We start from the raw sequence: 26,220 nt of genomic DNA on the forward strand, positions 1-26,220 counted from the left end.
CATTATATACAGTAGAATATATGTGAGTAAAGTTGTTAAAGTTAACATTGTGATACTGGCCTTTATTTTAGGACCTGCCTTTATTGTCTTCATGTTGGCCTTTATGGCCAACATGTGGCCTTTATGGGAAACCTGGATTTTAATAGACTTCTGTGTTTTTTCCCCATGAAATCTTGAAAATCTGTTTAAAAAGTCCCTACTCATTCAAAGTGTCTCTTTGTGATTGAATTGAAATGAATCAATGCTGTTGTTCATATTTGTTCGGATCCACTCTGTAAGTTCTTCTGCAATGTTCCGTTCAGAAGGCGTGGTTCACCGTTTATCACACATTTATTCTGTGAAGTTTCCCTCATTTTCCAGAGTTTCAAAGCTGAAACTCTGATATTTCTCACTCAGAACCAACAGACTCCCATAAGGATGGAGAGTTTGCCTCAAAAATGTTGAACTGCTTGGTTAATTTTTTTGTCGGTTTGGGTTTGAAGATCACTTTAGGGCTTCAGTTCCCGTTGGACGGAGATGTCTGGCGGCAAAGGTAAAGCAGTGGAAACATTCTAAATATAGTCAATACTGAAATCTGGGCCTTTTCTGGGTAGAAAACCGCCTTCCAGACCCTCGTATCCATGTGTCTGAGTCCTCCTGGAACCAATCCAGCCTCCATTATTAAGTGGGAGGAGTATATATGAATAAGGGTCAACAGTCGTCCTGCTTTAGGATGGAGCTGCTCTGAGTGGTGGACCATGGAGTATTTGATACAGGTGAAGCTAATTATGATCATAGGGGTTCTAGTCTGGGATAATGGTTCCGGTGAGGTTTAAAGGTTCCGGTCTGGGTTAATGGTACCGGACTGGTTTAAAGGTTCTGGTCTGGGTAAATGGTTCTGTTCTGGATTTATAGTTCCGGTCTGGTCTAATGGTTCAGGTGTGGTTTAATGATTCCATTCTGGTTTAATGGTTCAGGTCTGGTTTAATGATTCCAGTCTGGTTTAACGGTTCTGGTCTGGTTTAAAGGTTCTGGTCTGGTTTAATGGTTCTGATCTGGGTTAATGGTTCCAGTTTGGTTTAATGGTTGTGGTCTGGGTTCCGGTCTGGTTTAAAGGTTCCGGTCTGGGTTAATGGCTCCGGTCTGGTTTAAAGGTTCCGGTCTGGTTTAATGGTTCCAGTCTGGGTTAATGTTTCTGGTCTGGTTAAATGGTTCTGGTCCGGTTTAAAGGTTTCAGTCTGGGTTAATGTTTCTGGTCTGGTTTAATGGTTTTGGTCTGGGTCAATGGTTCCAGTCTGGGCTAATGGTTCTGGTCTGGTTTAGTGGTTCTGGCCTGGGTTAATGGTTCCAGTCTGGTTTAATGGTTCTGGTCTGGTTTAATGGTTCTGGTCCGGTTTAAAGGTTTCAGTCTGGGTTAATGTTTCTGGTCTGGTTTAATGGTTTTGGTCTGGTTTAATGGTTCCAATCTGGTTTAATGGTTCCGGTCTGGGTTAACGGTTCTGGTCTGGGTCTGGGATGTTGTGTTTCTGTGGGTGGTTGTAATCCCAGTGTTTGTAAAACTGATGTAGATGATGTTGAGGATGTGGACCTCAGGTGTCCAGGGGTCCTTAGGTGTGGGTCTTAATGTGTCCATGGGTCCTAGTCCTTCTGCTTCCTGTCCTCATGTTACCTTCTTCTGTTTTCTGTTTGATAGTCAGGTCTGCTCAGTCTGATGCAGGTTTTCTCAGTATTGACGGTTTGTGTAAATGAGTTCTGGTTCATCGTACTCACTGTAGCTCCGAGCTCTTATTAGCAGGTAAAAATCATTTTCTGTTCAACATTTGATAGAAGCTCAGATTGTCCAGATTAAAGCACAGAGAAGTTTGGAAATCTATCTGATTGTCTGTCAGAGCCAAACTTAAAGCCACAAGGACTCCGTTTGAATTAGTCACTAATAATGTAAATGCTAGTTATGTTTTATTGTAATATTATTTTATTACATTTATAGTGTAACATGGGTCTGGTTGGAGTTTCATATCTATGTGTCAGATATTAATACGTACTAGTTTTTGACCAATAATCAGAGAACCTGTTCAGTATTATCTAAATGAAATTCGCTCATATTGTACATACTGATAATATTTGACACATGTAATGAATTTATGTTCATATATTAGCTGGTTTACTTATTCCAGTGGGTAATGTGTAAATACCTCATCGAACAGAAATGTATGAACAGATTTATTCTTCTCTGGGTTTATACATCTGGGTTTGTCCCAGTCACCAGAAGTGTTTGTTATTTTTCATTTAACCTTTATTTAACCAGGCAAAACAGATTAAGACAAAATTCTTATTTACACCTGTAGACTGGTAAAAGGCACAGAGGGAAATGGAACTAACCCCCCCCCCAACAATTAAACAAACAGGGGAATCAAAACACTAGAATAATTTAACATATTAACAAAATATTCACAGACACAGATAAAATACAGACATAAAACAGACAAATAAAGATCAAATACAGATTAAAAACTCCACAGTCACATCCACAGATCCATAGAAGAGTATCATGTTCATGGTCCGTTGTCTTTAACCCTGACCTCTGTCCTGAACCTGACCTCTGTCGCAAACCTGACCTTTCTCCTAAACCTGACCTCTGTCCTAACCTTGACCTCTGTCCTAAAAGCTGACCTCTGTCCTAAACCTGACCTCTACCTTAAACCTGACCTCTGTCTAAAACCTGACCTCTGTCCTGAACCTGTTAAAGCCTGGTTAAGTCTTAGTACAAAATAATAGAATCTACATTAAAATGATTGAGAAATTTTTGTACAAAATAAACAAATCTATGTAAAAATAATGGAAAAATTTGGAGTGCAAAATAAAAAAAGAGTACTATTTAAAAATAATTCGAAAAAAGCAGAAAAAAACCTTAAATGATAAATTAGTGAAGTAACTATAGGTCTTTGATGGGTATGTATCATATATGATGCAAGGGTCATTGAATGGTTAACATACACACATTAGCATGGGCCCCCTATGGGGGGCCATGGGTAAGTGTCCCTCAGGTGCATGTGTTAAAACGGCCCTGGAGCAGATTGTGGTTTAACTGCCACACATGTTCATAATGACACGTTAACACTGGAGTCTCCTGTTCAACAGAAAACACACAATCCATTAATAATACAAGAGTTCATGTTCCAGAACTCATACGGTCCTGATGCAGGTGCAGATGGAGGCTTTAGTTCCGGTTCTGTTGGTGTTCATCCGTCCACCCCCCCATGACTCCACCTCCGTGTGGGTGGAGTCTCTAAACCCTGATATTCCAACAGTTGGTTTCATTAAACCGTCAGCGTCATTCTGACTGAAGCAGGTGGTGACTTTTATCAGATGACTCAGAAACCACACACCTTACCCACAATCCCCTGGGACTCCACCTGCTGTGTGTTGGCATCTCTATGTTCCATATGTCTGAGCTGACAGGACTCAGTCCACTGATGTCCAGGGTCATTCAGGTTCAGGGCTGGTTGTTTACACACAAATACAGTCGATTTAACCCACGTATAAAGACTAAAAAAACAGCAGTCGTCTAACGTATAAAGACCCACTGCTACTTTTGTGTCCCAAATTAATCTTTCCTCTATTTTCAACCTTTTTAAGTGATTTATCAACATTTATTATGATGTTATTCCCTGAATTTAGCATTTTTAAGGGTAAATCATCTATTTTCCTATATTTAATTCACTGATCATGTAGATGTTCATTAAAGCTCAGAGTAAATTTAAAGGTTATTATATCAGAAACAGAGAAAACTGAAGGCCAAGTGTCTTTTTCAGTCTAATCTCTCATTAACTGAACATAAACCCAGTGTGTCCGTCCACTGTCTTTGAGCCGACTCCATGGGTTTATTATTTTTTCTTCCATTTCATTCAGTTTGTGACTTCTTTTGTTCTTGTCTCTTATTATTATGTTTTTGGCCATTTTTTTTTTTTTTAATTCATTTTGTCATTGTATTGATGACTTGGGCTGTTTTTGTTCATTTTCTTTCTTTCTTTCTTTCTTTCTTTCTTTCTTTCTTTCTTTCTTTCTTTCTTTCTTTCTTTCTTTTTAATTCGTTTCAGTAATATTTTGACTTAATTTTTCCATGTTACTCAGTATTTTGTACATTCTTTGTTCATTTTTATTTATATAGTCAAAAAATAAGGGTCCATCTAGTGTCATTGATCCAACTCCATGGGTTTACTGGTGAATCAGTGTTGCAGAAGATGACGGTGTTTCCACGGTAACTACAGAACCTCTGAATATCCAAATGGGTCATAACTGATGACTATGAAAAGATGAATACTGTATTTTACACCAATTATTTACATGGATTGATAGAATTAGTGGATCAACAGGTATTAAACAGTTACACCAGTAGATGGTTTAGGTTAAAGGTGGATGTTTTTTTTGTTTTGTTTTTACTTTATTTATAGAACTTTTCAACATTTATAGAACTTTTCAACATTTATAGAACTTTTCAACATTTACACATAATTTCAAGTAATGTGTTCATAATACAAAGATTGACACCGGACATGATAAACAAATAGAACCCATAGCAAAAAAAAAAAAAAGACAATACAAACAAATCATGCATAAGAAGACAGTCAGAACAGTGTATTCTGGTACATTTAAGAAAAAAAAAAAAGATACATAAACAAACAGGTCAATCACAATATAAACAACTAAAATGTATTTACAGTTCCAAAACAGGTAACACATTCACTTAGTGTAAAAGAGGCTCATGTTTGGGGTTTTATGGGTTAATTGTTATGAAGATACTGTTCATTTTATCTGGAAAATATAAACACCATTAACAGAGCATGTGAAGTCTGTTTCTGACATATTGTGAATGAGCTGCTGTCGACGACACATGGTCTGGTCACATTTACAGGCCTGACCTCCTTTAGATGATGGACAGTGGAATTAGAAAGAATATCACATCCTATGTTAAAATAGAACAACTGGAAAAAATACAAACCAAACAGAAATGACATATTTAGTTACAGTTTTAGACCATGTTTAACCCCTCAGAGATCCACCTGTTCTGGATGTTATGAAAACTCACAGCTTGTGGTCGTTACTCCGACCTTCGCTGTTTTTAAATCCATCCAGCTGTCGTCCACGATGGAGGATGAACTGGACGAATCAGAGGACGATTTAAACATTCAGTCTCAGGTTAAACACAAACAACACAAACACAATTTACTGATTAAAGGAAAGGGTATTTCAGGGTGAAGTGACTTATTGTCCATGACAACGGTGTGATGTCCTCGTCGTCATGACAATCTGACAATAAGACCAAGGACGTGGATTTACCGTGACACTCCAGAATGACTCGGGGCTGACGCTGCTGTAAAGCGTCTTGTCAAACATAGAAAGGTGATCTGGCACAGACCGATGTGGAGGAGAAACAGCAGCACTTGGACACATGCTGCTGTTGGACATACTCTCTGGAACAACACTCATCCCCTGTTTTCCAGGCTCTGGATGCAGACAGTGATGCAGTAGCTGAGAGGGAACCCCAGCGCTTTAATCTGAGTGCTGAACGGTGGAGTTTAATGAGCGGATCCAGGCCCTGGAGCGTCTGAATGAGCCACAGTGCAGTGGAACGTCACAGCCACTGCGCAGCTGAAACAAGTCCACACACAGTCCAGCGTTTAGACTGCACCGGTAGAGTCAGACCAGGCATGTGTGGAAGAACAGACCAAAAAAAAAAAAAAAAAAAAAGCCAACGTATAACTGTTTCAACATGACTTGGAGGTTTAATTACTGCTGCTCTGGAAGAAAACCCACCTCAGACAAAGGACGAGACAACGCAGTCATGACACTGGCAATGTTTACTACATTTGTAAGTACACAGCCATTGTTCATCTGTGTTGTGATGGTAACGGTACCAATATCCACATTCTATACATCCACATATCCAGAACATCAGCTAAAAACTCAACAAAACAGAACACAACTCAAACAACAAACAGTTGAACCCCTGTAACGTCTGAGACCAGAGTATGTCAGGAATAAAAACACTCTACAGCGCTAAGCTAACAGCACTAAGCTAACAGCGCTAAAATAACAGTGCTAAGCTAACACTAGCAGATCCAACAGTGCAAGCATTGTTTCTACTGATAAAAGTCACTGAACGACACAAAAAAGAATGCATATAAAGGAACTAAAAGGTCGTTTAAGTTAACCAACAGACCATTAAAGTTAACCAACAGACCATTAAAGTTAACCAAGAGAACGTTAAAGTTAACTAACAAAACGCTCAATTTAACCAAGAAACCCTTAAGGGTTAACTGACAGACCATTGAAGTTACCTACCAGACTGTTAAAGGGCTCATATTTTTGCTAAACCCACTTTTATTAGTCTTTGGTACATTTATTTGTGTATTTGGACCCTAATAGTTAAAAAAGTTTGAATTTGGTCCTTCCAGGTGCTGCAAAGCTATCTTTATATTCATTTTAGGAAAAATCAAGTGGATTTCTACGACCCGTTTTAATTCCTACTTAATTTATTACGTCTATAACAAGTTACATCGCGACATTTGCACATATAAGGTCAAGACTTCCGACAAACATTTCTCTAAGTATTTTTCTGAGTAATTGCTTGTCAGCAGCAGTGGTTGTAGCCCATACTGAAAATAGGTCCAAACTTTGAGCCGATTGTCCTAAAATGTTCAGTTGTTGGTTGAACAGGACAGAGCAGCACAGACAACAACTTAGACGGGGTGGGGCGTGAAGTGGCTCATTTGCATTTAAAGGGCCAGCGGTCAAAATGACCTTTCTGGTGTCATTATTCAGAAATAGGGTTGAAGATGGACCTGTGGAGTTGAATTAATGAAGAATTCAGACCCAAGCAGAGCATTTACAGTTTATGTAGACCACAGGGAAATGTTTGAAAATGCATAATTCCATTTAAAAAAGCAAAATATCACTCCTTTATAGTTAACTACCACACTGTTCCATCCATCTATCCATCCATCCATCCATCCATCCATCACTGGTCTCGTTGACCATATTTTTACTGTGCCCATCCACCTTGCAGCAGATGCACTTAAAACTGTTATAGAAACGATGGTAACGACATAATGAAAGGCTTCACCAGCAGAAACTCGGTATCTCAGCTGTGTTTGATAAATGTATTAATCTTCGTAGATATTTGACCTTTAGCTGGAGCGCAGAGAACAACTTCATCTTCCACAGTTTCTTCGGTTTTCCTGTAGTTTTTGTGGTTCATCCATTTATCAGCCACCTCAGTGAGACTCATAAATACCGAACGTCGGCGTAGGGCTTCAGTTGAGCTTCATCTATGGATTTATGTGGAAACAGGAAACGGGTCTGAGTCATGTAGAGGTTGAGTCCCTGATGGTTCAGAGCATTAACCTGTGAAGTCCATCACTAATCTGAGGATGTGTCTGTAGACCGACAGACGAGGATGCTGACATCTGGACATAAAACATGAGACACTGGAGTCAGACTTAAACCAGCCTGTTGTGGTTCAGCTCATGGATGTGTCTGATGGACAGATGGTTTCAGCCCAGTGTTTGATGGAATTGGTCTTTACTCTCTTTATGATTCTGCATTGAAACAACTATTTATGTGGTGACTTCCAAAAGGATTTAAACATTACCAAGTATTTATCACCATTTATTATCATATTATCCTCTGTATTTTACTTTTTTTCAGAGTAAATCCTGTATTTTCTATATTCAATTCACTGATGTAGATGTTCATTAAAGGTCAGAGGAAAAACTGAGTTTTTTGGTGAAAAATATCATTTGCCACTTTTACACAGAGATCCCGGAAAAAAAGTGAGATGGTGATCCCACCTTTTTTTCCACCATTGACCGATTTCCATAGCCAAGCCAAAGGAGTAACAGGTGGGACAGGCTGGACTTTTACACAGTGGACCTGCATTCTTAACACTTAGCGGTGTTGCTAACCTCTAGAGTCGACCTGTCTTTCACTGTTCCACAAATATTAACATGGACAGAGTCCTCCGCCCGAAGTGACAGCAACTGGCAGATCTCAGCGTCTCCCCAGTTCGACTTCTTTCTGGTCATGTTGATATGTTTGCTTACTGTACACAGCTTGCGCTCATTTTTAAATTCCCCCCAATGCCGGGAATTCGTCATCAAAACGTCACACCTTGGTTGCGGAACAAGAGATGTTCCTTTTTACGTAACGTTCTGGAATCCTATTTCCACCTTTTTCAGGGCTTTGTTACTACCTCCAGAGGTGGTACAGAGCCTTGACAGAGGTGGGACCAAATGATCCCAACATTTCGTTTACACAGATGTCATTCTGGAATAAAGGTGAAATATTCCTGGAACAGAAGTGCTGTGGAAAAGAGGCTATTAACTGAACATAAACCCAGTGTGTCCATCCACTGTCATTGATCCAACTCCATGGGTTTTACTGGTGAATCAATGTTGTAGAAATCGAAAAAAACATCAAAAACAAACAGATTCCATAGTGCAAAACAACACAAAGTAACTATAAATGGTGATATTCTGTCTGTGCCACTGAAAATGTTGGCCAGGCTTTAGTTTACTTATTTGACCTTTGACCACCAAACCCTAAGTCGATTTGGTGGTCAGAACCAGAACATGAGAGCGTAACCATGAACAGAACCGGAACATTAGGATGAAAAATGTCAGATACAGAGATGATAAATCCTCCTCCTTGTTTTCATGTTTTTATTGATAATGGATCTGATGTTTTTTCTCTCTAATCCTGTGAAATATTGACTTTAATGAAACTAAATTGAGTTGATAAACCTTTGACCATGACTCCAGACCGTTTACCTATGATTGTTCTTTGAGTTTGTTGTGTTTCTTTATGATCGGATGTTTTGTGTTTTCCATTGTGATGGTTTTCAGTTTGTTACTGGAGTCGATATGTTTGGTTGAAGTCATGTTCAACACATGCTTCTGTTCAGTTTGAATAATTGAAGTCCGTACTCAGAACAGGACTAATGAACATGTACATGTGTTGAATCCAATGAACTGAACCTGGAAAAATAGACATCACATACATTTATTTACAGCAGGGATGTCAAACTCATGTTAGTTCAGGGGCCACACACAGCCTAATATGATCAAAATAAAAGTAAAATAATACAAATAATAGGATAAGAACTGATAAATAATGTCAGCTTCACTGTGTTCTCTGTTTTGAGTGAAACAAGTAAGATTCCATAATGAAAATGTTTACATCTACAAACTGTCTTGAACATAACATGAACAAATGTGAACAACCTGAAAATTCTTAAGAAAAATAAATAATAATAAGTGCAATGTTTACAATATTACGCCTTAGTTTATCATTTATGCATGTGCATCACAACTTACAGATCACAATGGATCTACAAATACATAAAACAAATAGTAACACGCAGAATATTGTTAAAATTCCACATACTTCTCTCAAGACATTTCAGGTTGTTCATATTTGTTCAGGTTATTCATATTTTTGTAAAAGGCTAGTCTGCAAATGTAAACATTGTTGTGTAATTTTACTTTTTTTTTTACACTAAAACAAAGAGAAAAATTTGCGCTTTTCAATTAATTTAAAGATTATTCTGATAGTATTTTAATGGTCTGACCCACTTTAGACTGAATTGACCGAAAATGATTTTAATATCTTTGATTGTTAATATCTGCAGTGTAATTTTCACATCTCACTAATTCATCCCACGGGCTGGACTGGACTCTTTGGTGGACAGTTTTGGCCCCTGGGCCACATGTTTGACACCTGTGATTTACAGTCATTGAGTCATGATGGAAACAGACGTTTATCGGCATTAACTGTTCTCCTCCTCATATCATAGCTGGAATAATAATAATAATAATAATAGTAAGGAATAATAACGAGCATAACAACAAACCCAGTCCAGGTGTGTGACAGTCCAGGTGACATACAAGGTCCATTTAACGTCCAGAAGACACCATTGAAAAGAAAAAAAAACATGAAAGGAGGAAAACGTCATCATAAGAGCCTTGTGTTCATGAAGCAGTGTTGTGATTATTTTCCTCTATATTTTTACTGTGTTCTTACTGAGTTTTGATTGTGTACCTGCTTTATGGAGTTCAACCAGGTGTCAAAAAGCAGCTGGACTGATTTATAAAAAAAAAAAAAAAAAGATCCCAAAACTAAAACTACTGGGCCCAAATTCAAATCCTTGTGTGTTCCAGTTCACAGTTCATGTTCAACATCCTAAATCTCTTATTGATGTACATTCTGAGTGCCTTATTTAGTTTAAACCTGTCAAACTTCAGTTCCTCTCTTTGTCTATTTCTGGTATTCCACCTGTTTTGACCCTAAAACACACAATAAAGCAAAACCACTAAAGAAAAGGAACACAAGCACATACTCACAGCAGCTTTGATAACACTCAGATAATTCAACTGGCATTTCAAGGGTTAAATCCTGAAAATGGTTGAATGTTTGGTAGTTTTGAGGAGAGCTGAAGTTGTTTAAGAGAAACAGACGATGATTCACAGCAGCACCTTTACCTCAAATCATGGCTCAGGGGGTTACGGGTTCATGTTCTTGATGTGGACTCCAGGTCTAGGTGGTCCATGGACTAAAGACAGTGTGAGTCCTTCTGCTCAGAGCTGCTCTATACTGAATCCTTGTTACATAACTCATTCCATGCCACGTTCGCTGACAGAACAGCGCCCACAGAGCAAATTCAGACTGCCAACTGCCGGGGAGTCTGGGAACTGAGCGTAGGTGCCCAGGAAGGCGTTAAATAATCAGGTGTGGACGTCCTGTTCGGTCCAATGTACGACGACTGCCGCAAAGTGACACAAGAAACGATGGCGGTAGAAACGCCTGAGGCCGTGGACTCGTTAAACCGTCGCCTGCAGGTATCCCATCAGCTTCAGCGGCTCTAACAAGACACATCACACTGGAACTGTCCTCCATGAAACACCTCCACCTGTCCCATGAGTGCTGGAACACCTGGAACACACGGCAACGATTGGACACACTTTGAACAGACAAAGACACTCAAACCTTTATTTCAACTGCAGGAGACACATTCACACTGAGTCTGTGCAGGCTGCATTTGTAAATAAGAATCTGTTCTGAACTGCTTGCCTGGGTAAATAAAGGTTAAATAAAAATAAATAAAATAAAGGGTCAGTAGGATTTTCAACAGGATATGAACTCATTAACCCTTATGTCCTCCTCTAATTTATTAGCTTTTTTTATTTACCTTTTTTTTTTTTTTTTTTTTTTTTTATAAATCTCTTAAACAACTTCAGGCCTCCTCAAAACTACCAAATATTAAACAATTTTCAGGATTTTAACCTCTTAAATGCCAGTTTAATTATTTGAATTATGAAGGATTTATTATTAAAAAAAGTCACAAAACATTAGATGTTTTCCATTCATTGTATATTTTATTTGTATATTCCTTGGGACAGTGTCTATAAAGTTTGTTCACAGTTTTGAGAACTGTTGATTTTTTAATTTTTGACAAGTTTTTTTTAAATATTAAACTGTTTCTTTCCTTCTAATGGTCCATATTGTGATGGTTTACAACATATAAATGGTTACAGATGTCAATCTAGTTCCTATTGATCACTGATAGAAGTCCTATATGGAGTTGAGTTCTCCTCCAGTGAAAGTACCGCCTACTTGCATCCAGACTCTCCTTCATCCAGACCACAGGACTATAACAAAGAGACAGAACCTGACAACCTCACACATTCAACTGGTATTGATTCACATAGAACAGGACTTTTAGTTTCAGAAACAGTGTCTAAAGTGACAAAAGGTCTGATTTAATCCCTGAACCTCCAGAATTGGAATCAGAACCAGACTTTTAAGGGGAACATCTTTATCCCAGTGTTGGTGGTGAAGGGTCCTCAGTCCTGGACCGGGTTCTGCCCATCAGACTCTTTCCTACCTCATCCTCTGGACTCTCACCTGCATCATGTAAAACCCACCCTGATTGGTCTGTTTCCTGTGGAGGTGTGGTCGAATCCATGAGACAGAGGCTGATTCCAGAGCCACCAGTGACCCTGTCAAGGTTGAGGACAGAGGAGGGGACAGTGTAGCCAATAACAACACAGAGCAGATGGTGTGGAGATGGTTTTACTGCGAACGTCTGTCTGTAAACACAGCGTTTACCTGATGAATGGTGACGGTCACTGTCTGTACGACGTTTGGACTCTGTCTACTCCGAGTGGAGATGACAGGATGTAAGGAGAGTTCAGGGAGACCAGGGGATAGAGAGGAGGTTTAACCCTTTAACCCCTGAGCCAGGATTCCAGGTAAAGGTGCTGCTGTGATTTGTCGTCTGTTTCAGGTTCATAAAAGCTGCTGTGAGTATGTGCTTGTGTTCCTTTTCTTCAGTGGTTTTGTTTTACTGTGTGTTTTAGAGTCAAAACAAGGTGGAAAAACAGAAAATGACAGAGAGGAATTGAAGTTTGATAGGTTTGGACTAAATAAAGCACTTAGAATGTACATCAGTAAGAGATTTAGGATGTTGAACATGAACTGTGATCTGGAACACACTGAACTACAACAAAGATTTGAATTTGGGCCCAATAGTTTTTTTGGGCTCTTCAAAAAAAAAAAAAAAAATCAGTCCAGCTGCTTTTTGACACTTGGTTGAACTCAGTAGAGCAGTTACATGGTCAAAACTCAGGAAAAACACAATTTAAAAAAAAAAATTAAAAAAAGGAAAAAAAGGAAAATCACCACAACACTGCAAACAACTTAAAAAAAAAAACAAACAAAAAAAACAAAACAAGGAAAACGGTGTTAAAAAAAAAAAAAAAAAAAAAAGCCCAAACTGTCTGTTTTGTAGTGAGTCTGTCTCACTCACTTTTCTGTGTTTTACCCCTGTTCCACACGTGGCAAGGGGGTGAACTGAGCATGCTCAGATGTCTATGGAAAGAACAAGGTTTATTCTATCAGCACATTTGGAAATTTTAACTATTGAGCAAATGGTTGAACTTTTAGAATATTTAAAACAAATCATACATTCAAGAGATGCTGTTGAAAAGAGAAAAACCATTAAAGGAGGAAAACGTCATCATAAGAGCCTTGTATTCATGTAAAGACTGTTTATAAGGTTCTTATTTTATCCATAGCCATCATCCTTTTCTAACCTTGGTTAGAAAAGGATGGAGGATCCTTTTCTAACCAAAACGTCCTCAATGTAACAGTTACGTTGTATTTTTATGTCTCATTGTGTTTGTAAACCACTGACATGTCAGGGGTTAAATGGTTAATGTGCATCAAGACTAATTAAGAGAAGAAAACATAGAAAATGAAACTGGTGAATCCATCTGGTCACATGACAAACAACGACAACAAGATAAACCAACATAAAAGTCTGAAAGATAAAAAGGATGGAACATATGGAACATAAAACACACGGTAAGGAGAGAAATGTCAAAGATGAAAACACGTTAAAGGGTGAAATAACATTAAAAAACAGATATTGACATATTACAAATGTAAAAGGATGAAACGGACATAAAAATACGACAATGATAAAGACGAGGAAACTGTAAAAGATGGAAATCAGCTAAAATAATGTAATAAAATATGCTACAAAGAGAGGAGGACATTAATAATGTAAAGGATAAAATCAGCAGAATGGACATAAAATATCGAGCAATATGAAGATGAATGAACATGACAAAACCATAAAGGATAAAATGAGATAAAAACATCGCAACATAATAAGATGAAAAGTAAAGAAAGAAAAGAAGACATTACATAAAAAAAATAGAACATGATGGAATTAATGTAAAGGATGGAATGAAACTAAAACATATGGAATATAATGGATCTAGAAAAAAAAAGAACACCAGACAAAAATGCAAAATAGAAATGAGAAGCTATAAACTGTCTTTCAACAGTTTAGTTTTGTTCTCATAACCTCAGAACAACAAAATAAAGGAATTACAAATAAAGACACAAAAACAATGAAAAAGTTATTAAATATGAAACCTGATGAAAATGAAAGATGATTAATTTTCATTCTATTTCTTAGATTTATTTATCATTATATTTCATTTTTATTCAGAGGCAGAATGCGCCCCAGACGTGAACGTTGTAAATGCAGAAGAAGCGTTTGATGAAGACAACGTCCTGCGGTGAGTGATTTTCAAAGAAATAATGAATTTAACATCAAACACAAAAAACAAGAACAAAAGAAATGGATAAATGTAAGGTGTGGACCAGTTCAACCAGGTGTTAGACCGCTCCGGGGCACGTCTATATCCTGGTTTGGACTTGGCTGATATATGTGATCAAAGACATCCACGTCCTGTAAAACTCCTCCTCCTGCTGAGTAAATGTAAACCTGATCTGTTCTGAATCTATGGATCCTTAATTATTTCATCCACTTTATAGGATTCAGGACCTTTGTTTGTTTCCAGATCACACTGAAATGGATATTAGTACTGGCAGACAATCGTTAAATAGAACAACAAAAAAATGACTTCAAGATAAAAAAAAAAAGTATTAGTAAAGTATAGTATAAATATAATGTATATATCATCTATGTAATAAAAGACAAAAATATTGTCATATTTTTCTCTTTATCCCAGTCTTGGAGCTTTAATTTCAAGAACTGTACTAATGATTTTTTCACTTTATTTCCATTAAGACATAATAATGACATTAAATCCAACTGAATAAATGAGTTCATCAGTGAACATCAGTAAATAATAGATACAACATGTCCTGAGTTCTGTTTCTGAACAAAACACTAATTATAACATGGGAGTAAAGTTCATTCAATATGTTCAGTTGTTTTTTTTTTCTGTTATATGACATTCAGGTGGGTTCATATTCTGTATATTTTCACATGTGCACTGGCCACTGGGTTCCACGCTTCTGTTGTACATCACATTTTAAACAACAGGACGTGGAGAAGCCCAGTCTGACATGAGCGCACGTCTTTATGAGACCAGTTAATGCCGTCACTGGTGCAGAAATCCACATTCATCACCAGTGGACAGAGGAGGAGGAGTTTTCCATCATGTTCCCCTTTTCCACCATGTTTCCGTTTTCCATCATGTTTCCATTTTCTGTAATGTTTCCTTTTTCTGTCATGGTCCATTTTCCGTCATGTTCCGTCATGTTCCGTTTTCCGTCATGTTTCCTTTTTCTGTCATGTTCCATTTTCCATCATGTTTCCATTTTCTGTAATGTTTCCTTTTTCTGTCATGGTCCATTTTCCGTCATGTTCCGTCATGTTCCGTCATGTTCCGTTTTCCGTCATGTTTCCTTTTTCTGTCATGTTCCATTTTCCATCATGTTCCATTTTCCGTCATGTTCCATTTTCCATCATGCTTCCTTTTTCTGTCATGTTTCCGTTTTCTATCCTGTTCCTGGTTTCCGTCACGTTTCTGTTTTCCATTATGTTTTGGTTTTCCATTATGTTTCCATTTTCCGCCACATTTCCGTTTTCTGTCATGTTCCTGTTTTCCGCCATGTTTCAGTTTTCTGTCATGTTTCAGTTTTCCATCATGTTTCCATTTCCCATCATGTTTTTGTTTTCTGTCATGTTTCCATTTTCCGTCATATTCCCATTTTCCATCATGTTCCCATTTTCCGTCATGTTTCAGTTTTCCATCATGTTGCCGTTTCCTGTCATATTTTTGCTTTCTGTCATGTTTCCATTTTCTTTCATCTTCCCATTTTCCATCATGTTCCCATTTTCCATCATGTTTTTGTTTTCATGTTTCAGTTTTCCATCATGTTTCCGTTTCCTGTCATGTTTTCATTTTCTGTCATGTTCCCGTTTTCCGTCATGTTTTTGTTTTTCGTCATGTTTCAGTTTTCTGTCATGTTTCCGTTTCCCGTCATGTTTCCTCCTCCTCTGGTCGGTGTTTTTGGTTGACGCCTCCTCTGTCCCGGAGTCGATGCTGAGTGTTTTCATCCACACTGACCTGGACGCTGCCGTTCAGAACATTATGGAAGTCAAGTTCCACTTAAGGCACACGAGTACATTTATGAGTAAATGAGTTTTGGGGGTGTGTTATAAATGGATTCAACGCTGTAGTGGAGTCATTTCCAGACATAGAACATGTAAAACCATCAGTCCTGAACATGTACTCCACATCGGTCCCATTACGTCCCCCCATCGGTCCCGTCGGTCCGTCCTCTGGGCTAATGGCGCCTGAGTGGCTCTCAAACCGCCTCGATAATGACCCTGAATGCATCAAAACTCACCTTCTGCCTCGTTTCCCTCCTCTCTCCATCTAATGTACGTTTGAAAGGCCCGTCCAAATGTGTCCTTCAGTGATGACAGGAAAAGATGGAGGAGGGAAGAGATGAAGGCGCCTGCAGAACCACAGAACTGGGTCATTACTGGAGAGCCACGGTTCTGTCCCAGGCTCCGGCCGTGGTGTCTGCCTGCTCCTGGTTTTGGTTACTGGAGGATTCCTCAGGTCTAGCGTCCATCTTCTGGTCCATTCAGGTCCTGCCGTGACCTGGACCCAGACCTTGTCCTGGACCCGGTGGTCTGGTCTGAACCTTTAAGATGAATCCCAGTTCGGTCCAGATGGTTCAGATGGCCAGAACTCTGTCCCTCAGGGTTTTGTTTCAGTGTCTGGAAGTGGACTCTAGAACTCCTCTAGGAGCTTTTACTGGTTAAACAAACAAACCCGTCACTGTTGGACCAGAACCAGGTTAACCCTTTCATGCATGAATTATAAAAGCCTTAATCAAGATTTTTTTTCCTGAGTGTTTTTATTCCTCGAGGCATTAAAAAAAAAATGTGATTGAAAGTTTGGAGTTGCACAAATGTCCGCCCAGCTGGACACCATGCATTAAATTTCTGAAGCAAAGAAACGCATTTTCTGATAAACTGTGAAAACTATAAAATGAAAACATTTTTAATGCAGCGAATCTGATGATTTCTCACATTTTAACGTACACTAATACTAGTCATTACTCACTTCATGGAGATAATATGCAAAAAAAAAACAAAAACAAAAACCTGTTAATTACAGTTAAATAACAATAGCAAGCAACTGATTTACACTCAAACATGTTAGTGCAGCTCAGGTTTATCAAGAACAGTAAAGTTACAGTAACGGTATGAATTACAGTGTATGGGATGGCGCATGCACTGCAAAAATATAAATCTTACCAAGTGTATTTTTCTCATTTCTAGTCAAAATATCTCATCACACTTAAAATGAGACATAATCACCTAAAGAGAAACATTTTTTGCTTAATTCAAGCAAAAAAAATCTGCCAATGGAACAAGTGAAAATTATCTTGGTAAGATTTCTTGAAATCAGATTTTCCAGATCTATTGTCTAAAAATCAGTTGTTATATCTCACTGAAAAGTTCCTCTTTAAGTGATTCTGTCTTATTTTAAGTGTGATGAGATATTTGGACTAGAAATGAGAAAAATACATTTGGTCAGAGTTAGATTTTTGCGGTGTGAGCGTCCGCTGTGTTGGCTGATATGGCACTAAAACAACAAAATCCATGAATATACAAGAGAACAGCGGTCCACTGTAGTGACCACTATGCATGAAAGGGTTAATGTCTGAGGAAATGTCAGAATCTGCAGTTCCTCTGAGGTCCACTAGGGGGCGGGTCCAACTCCTCTGGTTTATTCATGATGGAGTTGAATATTTTCTGTCAGTGTTTTCAGATGAACTCAGACGTTCTCGTCCTGTTTCTATGACCTTTCATGAACTACATCGTTTCCTTCGTTGTTTTAGCCGATGATTTTGTTTGAGTTTCAGTTTCAGGTCATGATTCAAACCTGTCTGTGGTTTTTAGTGATGAATGAATCTACTTCATATTCATCGTTTGATGCTAAAGGTTCATGTTTTAACAGAATGAATGAGTTATTTAACAGACGTTTACTCACTGGGTCGTTAAGACCGTTTATGTCGTGAGTTACTGTCAATCATTTCATCATTTAGATCAAACCTATGTGTTTGTATGGACATGGTGTTGTCCTCAGTCCTCATGGACGTCGTGTCTCATCTCGTTGGTGGTTGATGGTCCATCAGCAGGTGAAGGGTTTGGTCTTTGATTGTCCTCCATCTCCACTCTGTCCAGTGGCTACCGTTGGGTGGTTGTCTTCGTTATCTTGTCCTCTCTGTCACGACGGGGGGAAAAGAGAGGACTCAAATGCACAGAACTGAAGGGAAAAAATAAAAGTTTATTTAACAAAAAAAATGAAAACCCGACAACGAAAAAACCTAACACAAAAACTAAGGCAGAGTCCATAAATGAAAACCAGACAACATACAAAACCTGAATCAGAGTCTGTGGATGAATATGGATAATGTCCAGGCTATGGAAAAGAGTGAGGAGAAATGGACCAGCACTGCATGGCTGCAAACCAAAGCCTTAAATAGGCTAAAGATAATTGGCTGCAGCCACGCAGCGCCAGCAGGTGAGTCTAATGATGATAATGATAAGGAGGAGCTGAGGGTCACACAGGCATGACAAAAAGGGAGGAGCTGAGGGTCACACAGGCACAGATCCTGACAGGACCCCCCCCCTCAAGGGACGGCATCCTGACATCCCCAGAGATGCGAAAAAGCCCCCACGAAGACCAGGGCATCCTGGAATGTAGAAGGGATCCTGGCAAAGGGGCACGAAGAACCACAGGGCAGACGGGCTGAAGCACCTCCCGGTGGGACGGCGTGAAGAGCCTCCGGGCAGACTGGCTGAAGAACCTCAGGGTGAACAGGCTGATGCACCTCCCGGTGAAACGGCGTGAAGAGCCTCCGGGCAAAGAGGCTGAAGCACCTCCCGGTGAAACGGCGTGAAGAGCCTCCGGGCAGACTGGCTGCAGAACCTCAGGGCGAACAGGCTGAAGCACCTCCCGGTGAAACGGCGTGAAGAGCCTCCGGGAAGACGGCCGAAGCACCTCAGGACAGACCTCCGGACCAGGACGTGGAAAACCTCCAGACCAGGATGATGTAGCCCCTCCGGATCAGACCATGGAGAAACCTCCCGACCAGGACGTGAGAAACCCTCCAAAACAGGACATAGAAAAATCCCCTGGATCGTGGACCTCCAGGGCTGTGGCAGACAGAACTCTAGCTGGATTTAGGACATTGACTGGAACTGAATATGGCTGGACTAGTGACTCTAACTGAGACAAGACAGACCGGACAATGACAGAACTACAGACATCGGCTGGAATTGGACTATGGCTGAACCCATGACTCGGGCTGACTGAGACTGAACAGACAGGGCTACGGACTCTGAGACTGGACAGACAGGGCTACGGACTCTGAGACTGGACAGACAGGGCTACGGACTCTGAGACTGGACTGACAGGGGAACGAACTCTGAGACTGGACAGACAGGGGAACGGACTCTGAGACTGGACTGACAGGGGAACGGACTCTGAGACTGGACTGACAGGGGAACGAAGAGGGAGACCGAGACGGGCAGACAGGACTACGGAGAGGGAGACCGAGATGGGGAGACACAAAGAGCGAGGCCGAGACGGGGAAACAGGAATGCTGCGCGGACGGACGGAACCGGACTTCAGGAACAGACAGGAACAGGCTTAAAAAACGCTGCGCGAACAGACAAACAGCTTTCAGGAACGCTGCGCGGCCGGAACCGGACTTCAAGGAGGGGAAGCTACCAGACAGCGTACTAGCCTCCAGGTAGTACTAAGGAAAAGGGAACTGGGCCAAGCAGAGAGACACGGACAGACAGACACAGAGACACGGACAGGCAAAGGGACAATCTACAGTACTGAACTGATGAGAACGATAAAATGGAACTGAAGAACATGAACTGCAAGAAACAGAGCTAAAGGACAAACAGGGAAAAGACAAACAGAATCTAGCAGAAATACAGGGAAAAAAAAATCTAACAGAAATGAAGGACAAAAAGGAATGACTGATTGGAAAAAATAAAAAACAAAAGTTTCACGACAGAGAACAAAATAGAACGAGGGAAGGGAGAAATGAAACGAAAAAAAGCACACATAAACTAGAAAATTCACACATAGACCAAGAAATAACTGAAAAATGCACAGAGAGACAAACACACACAGACTGAGAAATACACTCAGAGAACAACACTCAGAAAACGGCACACATGGACAAAGAGAAACAGGGAGGAACGAACAAACCAACATGGACAGACAGATCAAAACTAATGAACTTCACTCAAACCATTAGACACACGAAGGAAAAGACACAAGAGAAGAACCCGGACCCCACGAAGGCCCAGGTCCCCACATGGAACAGGACACTGGAAACACGAGGCAGAAAACAGACGAGAGACAGAAACGCACCGGAAAAAACAACACGGGAGGAGAGCCCGGACTCAACATGGACTGGGACCCCACATGACATGGGAACGCCGGTAATACAAGACAGGAATCAGACAGGGGACAGATACACCGGGAGAACAAACCGGGGTATGCACCCGACGGCTCCGGGACCTCCCGAACCAACCGGCACGGAGGAGACCGAGCCGCCGGCGCTGAGGACAAAGGTAAGTCTCAGAAAAGCTGGATATGGGGCAGGGAAGCGTGGAGCGACGGTACAGGGGAAAATTAAGGAAAAGCAAACGAAACCAGGAATAAAAAACTAAAACACGGAAAAACGAAAAAACGGGTCCCTTCAGTACTGGCTGAGTCCAGGTATGGCTGGTCCATTCTGTCACGACGGGGGGAAAAGAGAGGACTCAAATGCACGGAACTGAAGGGAAAAAATAAAAGTTTATTTAACAAAAAAAATGAAAACCCGACAACGAAAAAACCTAACACAAAAACTAAGGCAGAGTCCATGAATGAAAACCAGACAACATACAAAACCTGAATCAGAGTCCGTGGATGAATATGGATAATGTCCGGGCTATGGAAAAGAGTGAGGAGAAATGGACCAGCGCTGCATGGCTGCAAACCAAAGCCTTAAATAGGCTAAAGATAATTGGCTGCAGCCACGCAGCGCCAGCAGGTGAGTCTAATGATGATAATGATAAGGAGGAGCTGAGAGTCACACAGGCACAGATCCTGACACTCTCTGTTTTGTTAACACAGCAATTTGGACAGAAGTCAGAGCAGTAGTTGGACAAATGCTGGCGTCTCATCTGTCGTTCATTCCATCTGTCTCTGTCCTTGAACCTGGAGAGACATTCTTGAAGACGAGACACAAACCTGAGCGTTTTTATTATTTATTATCATTCGGGTGAATATTTCAGTCCAAATAAACCGTAGTTCAACCTCAGGATGAAACTCAGGCCTTTTCTTTTCTGTTGGTTTCAACGTCCAGTACATATTACTGAACATTATCTACACTGAACTCATGTGGTTTTTATTGGACCGAACCACGTTCTGATGTTCAACTGTACACCTCCACCTCAGATTCAGGCTCTAGTTTTTACTTCACACTGTTTCTCACATCATATCTGTTAAAAACTCAAACCTAGTCTGTTTTTATTGGGATTTTCTTTACAACAGAAATAAATCTAGCAACATGTGAAACTAAAACCCACATGACAACGTTCTGTCGTCAGGTTTTTGTCCCAGTGAAACCTGGACTTTAGAGGATTCTCAGACGGTTCAGAGTAGAATCTGAATTATTGCTTGGTTTTGTTCCTGCTTTTATGCAAATCAGAATGGAGATAAACAGCTGCAGAAACCCATTAGAGACTAAGGAGGCGTTCAGAGAGGGTTTAAGAACAGCAACACTTAGACCGCCTCTTAAACGGCAGAGATAAAGGAAAGAAAAGCAGCCAGGGGCGACACAGTGATTCAGTGGTTAGCACTCGTGCCTCACAGCAAGAAGGTCCTGGGTTCGATTCCAACACCAGTCGACGGGGGGTGGGAACTTTCTGTGTGGAGTTTGCATGTTCTCCCCGTGTCTGCGTGGGTTCTCTCCAGGTACTCCGGCTTCCTCCCACCATCCAAAGACATGCACTGATAGGTTAATTGGTTAATCTAAATTGCCCATAGGTGTGAATGTGAGAGTGATTGTTTGTCTCTATATGTCAGCCCTGCGATGAACTGGTGACTTGTCCAGGATGTACCCCGCCTTCGCCCCTATGTAGCTGGGATAAACTCCAAGCGACCCCCGTGACCCTAGTGAGGATAAAGCCGATTTAGAAAATGAATGAATGAATGAAAAGCAGCCAGTCCCAGAGCTGAAAGGGTTAAAACCATGACAAATATCAGAGGTGAAGTTCTAAGGAACCCAGGACAGTAGATCTGACACCAAACAGTCCACAACTCAGCTACATTAAACTCACAATTAACTCACCTTTAGCTCACAATTAATTCACATTTAACTCAAATTTAACTCACAATTAACTCACTTTTAACTCACAATTAAAGCTGTACCTACTGATGGGGCATTTCTCAGGGCATGTTAGTAAAAGTTTGAACATAAACAACCCACCTCTTTCCAAAGGCCCGCTCGCTTCCCCCTGCCTGAGCTCTGACACTCCCTCCTCTCACCTGATGTGTGCGGTGGAGGCGGAGGTGGAGGTCCTGTCCACTTCAGTGTGTCCGCAGACCCCTCCCTCAGCAATCAGATACATCATCCACCTGCCGCTGCTCCTGTTTCATCAGTAGACCCTGTATTTAAGGGTCTGGTCTGTGCAGCGCTGGGTCAGTGTCTTCACTGCCCAGGCGACGGGTGCATGCACTGTGAACGCATGGCCTCCGGGAATTTTCTGTGGACATTTGAGGTTTCATAGTCCATACATTTATCATCCTACATTGTGTGACACCAAGTACATGTACGTGTATGAGTCCCACCGTCATAAAAGCTGAGCTTTGTGCAGACCTGTCTGTGGAGTCCAGTACACTAGACTTCCAGACTTTTATCTCCATCCTTCATTCATTGGACTCCTCTTTGTTCCCCTTAGTTGTTGTTTCTGTTAATAAATCCATTTTTTTCCTTCCACATGTGCATTTGAGTTCTGTCCATACACATCCTAGACAGTAGACTGTGGTCAGTGACAGGAGGAGCAGCACCAGTGAAGCATCAGATTCAGAGGGACACATGTCGGATGCAGAGATGGCGATAATGGATCAGATGCTGGATGTCCGTAATGGATGATTGACAGGAGGCTCAGCCAGGTTCAGCCAATTATTTAATTCGGACCGCGTAAAATGATTGGCCAGAATTTTATCAAAAATATGAGGAATATATGAGAGTTAAACATTTTTGAGTTTCAATACCTGGTGGATATCTTTTACATTTTAGTTTGACACATGTTTATTAGGCGCATTTTAAGATGACAAAAGAAAAGTGTACAAATGCCACATTGTATGGTATAGCTTTAATTCACATTTAACTCACCTTTAACCCACAATCAACTCACCTTTAACTCACAATTAATTCACCTTTAACTCACCTTTGGCCCACAATTAACTCACCTTTAACAACAATTAACTCACAATTAACTCACCTTTAACTCACAATTAACTTACAATTGACTCACAATTAACTCACCTTTAAGTTGCATTTAACGCACAGATAACTCACCTTTAACCCACAATTAACTCACCTTTAACTCACAATTAACTCACATTGAACTCAAATTTAACTCACAACTAACTCACCGTGAACTCACAATTAATTCACCTTTAACTCATCTTTGACCCACAATTAACTCACCTTTAACAACAATTAACTCACAATTAACTCACCTTTAACTCACAATTAACTAACAATTGACTCACAATTAATTCACCTTTAACTCACCTTTAAGGCACAGATAACTCACCTTTAACCCACAATTAACTCACCTTTAACTCAGTTAATTGACCTCTAACTCGCCTCTGACTCACAGTTAATTGACAATTGACTCACAGTTAACTCACTTTAAATCACAGTTAATTCACCTTTAACTCACTTTTAACCCACAATTAATTCACCTTTAATTCACTATCAACTAACATTTAACCCACAATTAACTCACCTTTAACTCACAATTAACTCACATTGAACTCAAATTTAACTCACAACTAACTCACCGTGAACTCACATTTAATTCACCTTTAACTCACCTTTGGCCCAAAATTAACTCACCTTTAACTCACGATTAACTAACCTTTAACTCACAATTAACTAACCTTTAACTCACAAGTAACTCACCTTTAACAACAATGAACTCACAATTAACTCACCTTTAACTCACAATTAACTTCCAGTTGACTCACAATTAACTCGCCTTTAACGCACAGATAACTCACCTTTCACCCACAATTAACTCACCTTAACTCACCTTTCACCCACAATTAACTCACCTTAACTCACAATTAACTCACATTTAACTCAAATTTAACTCACATTAACTCACAATTAATTCACCTTTAACTCATCTATAACCTGTGATTAAGACACCTTTAACTCACAATTAATTCACCTTTAACCTGCAATTAACTCACCTTTAACTCACAATTAACTCACCTTTAACTCACATCTAATGCACAATTAACTCACCTTTAACTCACCTTTAACTCTGAAGGTGTAGTATATTCATGACGTCTCTTTAAGATGCACATACAGTGGTGCCTTGACTTACGAGTTTAATTCGTTCTGTGACTGAGCTTGTAACTTCATTTGCTCATATGTCAATTCATTAAAAAAAAAAGCCCAGCCCATTTTCACACCTACCAGCTAAAGCTCAGTGTGTTGTCTGTGTATTATCCGATAAACAGACAGATGTTGTGGGACTAGTGTGTGTCCTGGTGGTGGATGGTCCATGTCTCTGCTCACCACAGCGTCTTCAGGAGTACTGACAGGTTCCTCCTCTAAACCCCATGTTTATCCATCCTACCAGGCTCCACAGACACATGTGGCTCTGTCATCCCTCTGCTGAGGCTCCCTGTGGCGCTGGAACATTAACAATGAGGATTTAGTTTAAATGTATTTTATTAGAGTTTTTAAAATCTAATTCTAAGTGTGTAGATGAAGGTGATATTAGATATTACAGGTATTATCTCCTGCTGCCGCTGTCCAGAGGGGAGGTGCTGAAACGCTTTGTGTTTGGAAGAGGTGAAAAGAGGTTGGACCCATGGTCAGGAAAAAGAAATTTGGCAAAATAACTGAACAAAAAGCACAAAAGATGCTTCCACGGCAAGGTAACCACGGTAACCATGTGAAGTGAAGGATTGAGACGCCGGATGCTGGGAGGATGTTGTGCCAACTAACGGTGGTGTATCTGAAGCTTACTCCTAACTCTAATTTTTACTCCCAACTCAAAGCAAAAAATTGATCAAGCACCAACTTGTAACTTGGAAAACTCATACGTTCAAGCTTTCGTAAGTCAAGCACCCACTGTATGGTGTTTTTATTTTCTCAGTACATTCAACTTTTCTTCCACAGCAACATGAAAAAACACTTCATTTTGGATTCATTTGCAAATTACAAAAATGATGCACACTGTCGAACAGGGTGAACATGAACATGACCTGATGTTAGTGAACGAAAGAACAGAAAAATAGCATCATGTTCGCTGTCAGAAACACTTATGGTTCAATTTAGAGACAAAAAAGCTCCTTCCACCTAATTAGTGTTAATTATCTCCTATTGACCAAGTTCCAAAGCTTCGATTTGAAGAACTGCAAGGACTAAATGAACCAATGACGCCTCATTCAAAGGAAAAAAACTCTAGTTTCACAACATTTACTTATCTAATATGTGGATAAATTACAATTTGAACTAGATCAGGACATATTTAGATGAAACTGTTTCAATTTTATCCATTTTTAAACATGAATGTAATTAATGATGGAATGGACCAGTCATGTGACTGGTCATGTGACCATATGACACCAAACAGGTGTTAGTCCTATTATCTTCCATTACTATCCTGGTGATTCTGTTTAGTTATTCATTATTACTGCAAAATAAGCTTAGAGATTCAACTGTGGAGAATCTAAACTTCCTAAAAACGTGTAACATGAATATATGGACAAAAGTTTTATTGTAGAAATGTTAATGTATTTAATATAAAATGGTGTCTGGATCTGTGGGAATGAAAGGGTTAATGTTGTATAAATCTTAAATATCCAATCAGAAAAGAGTGAGAAGATAAACCTGAGAATAAAGTTTAAAGGAGGACAAAGCTAATTCATCCTCATCATTCTAAAGTCTGTCCATATTGGACACTGTCCATGACCTTTGACCCCATGTTGGTCAATTTATTTAATGTGATTTTCATTTGAACAGTTTTTCCCATTAAACTAATAAAACCACTGGCAAGAGGTGGTTTTTTGG

The 26,220-nt window shown here is 39.9% G+C and overlaps 1 long non-coding RNA gene across 1 annotated transcript in view; it reads left to right on the forward strand.

Annotated features, from left to right (window-relative positions):
• The window catches only part of LOC115419047 (uncharacterized), a 152,057-nt gene that overhangs the window by 26,823 nt on the left and 99,014 nt on the right, over nt 1–26,220 (forward strand). Inside the window, exon 2 of the long non-coding RNA XR_003935389.1 lies at nt 2,736–2,740. This is a non-coding gene — a long non-coding RNA (uncharacterized LOC115419047). The remainder of the gene's footprint in view (nt 1–2,735; nt 2,741–26,220) is intronic.

The sequence above is a fragment of the Sphaeramia orbicularis genome, chromosome 5, assembly GCF_902148855.1.
Source record: "Sphaeramia orbicularis chromosome 5, fSphaOr1.1, whole genome shotgun sequence".
NCBI lineage: Eukaryota > Metazoa > Chordata > Actinopteri > Kurtiformes > Apogonidae > Sphaeramia > Sphaeramia orbicularis.